Source organism: Hydra vulgaris, chromosome 04, assembly GCF_038396675.1.
Source record: "Hydra vulgaris chromosome 04, alternate assembly HydraT2T_AEP".
NCBI lineage: Eukaryota > Metazoa > Cnidaria > Hydrozoa > Anthoathecata > Hydridae > Hydra > Hydra vulgaris.
In genome coordinates, this window is record NC_088923.1 from 40,683,338 (window position 1) to 40,684,794 (window position 1,457).

Below are 1,457 nucleotides of genomic sequence, written 5' to 3' on the forward strand. Positions count from 1 at the left end.
AGTACCAGTTTTAATACCATTAGATTCAATTCCAGTACTTAAAAAATTGTCTAGTTTGAACATCAGAATCGAAGCAGGTATTTTAGAAAATAACCAATATCTTTTCCCCAGCACTCAAAAAAGTAAAAACCATGTATCAGGTTGGCATGCACTACATTTTATATGCACGAAAATTAAAGATAAATTAAAATATCCTAACAAACTTACCGCAACAGCTAACCGCAAAAGAGTAATTACATTATTTGCAATTATGGATTTACCTCCTCAAGACAGAGAGCTGTTTTACCAACATATGGGCCATAGCAAAGATATTATTCAAAATGTTTATCAAGTTCCACCAGCTTTACTTGAAATAACTAAAGTTGGCCGACATTTGATTGATATTGAAAAAGGTAAAGCTTCTTTATTTTCTTGATTCTAAAGTAATTAAAGTCATTAAATGATTTTTTTTTTGCAGATTTGAATTTAATTTTTATATTTATTTAAGGTAAACATAAGGTTGTTAACAGAACTGTGCTTCAAGCTCCAACTTCTGATGGTTTTAATTTTTTTTTATTACATTTTTAAATTTCATTATTATAGTTTTATTAAATTAAAAAAAAATTGTTTATGATTTAAATGAACAATAACAACAAAATGAAACTGGAATGTATATTTAAATACAAGGTTATTTCATATGAAATCACTTTGCTTTTAAAAGATTTTATGGGCATCATCTCGGATCTTGCAGATTTTATGTAAAAAACAGAACCCAAAAAATTCAACTTGATTGAACAACCCATTCAAAAATTAGAATTAAATCTCAAAATCATTGAAGAGGAAATCTTCCCAAAATTCAGTTACAAAAATTAGCTCAAAATAGCTTCTTGTTACTTATTTAATATCAGAAAATATAAATAAGCTTTAAACAATTAATTGTGACACATTTCTGTATCCAAAAATTAAAATAAGAAACTTAACAAACCAAACCTATAAGCAGTAAGTATAATAAAAATTAAGTTCTTTCCAGATTTGTATAATATGATTAAAAAGCCTAAGAATCCTGCTCACTCTATTTTCTCTAATCCTTCTCACTCTATTAAATAAAAGTAATATTTTGCAATCTCAGGGTGGAAAACAAACAAAAGAGTCAATTTAGACGAGGAAAATGAATCAAGTAAATTAATAAATAAATAGTAAAAATGGCAGTAACATTCTTGTGACTATAGAATCCCTTAAAAAACTTTTTTAACTTAATTGTATATCTTTTTTTTAAATAACAGGTTTAGATGAAAAGAAGAAAAAAAGAAAAAAAACAGATTTCCAACACAATAAAGAAGCTGAAAGCAACACTGGTATCTATAATATAACCTAAATATACTATTAAACTTATATTTTAACTTATATATTAATTAAAGTTAGATAATATTAAAAAAAGTATTTATGTTTTTTAAAACTGCCTTAAATAATAAGATTTA

General features: G+C 25.2%; 1 long non-coding RNA gene across 1 annotated transcript; it reads left to right on the forward strand.

The window, feature by feature from the left end:
* Window positions 1-297: 297 nt before the first annotated feature.
* LOC136079808 (uncharacterized) lies at window positions 298-540 on the forward strand. The gene is made up of 2 exons (XR_010638239.1): window positions 298-392; window positions 488-540. It is a non-coding gene; the product is annotated as an uncharacterized LOC136079808 (long non-coding RNA).
* The last annotated feature ends 917 nt before the right edge of the window (window positions 541-1,457 follow it).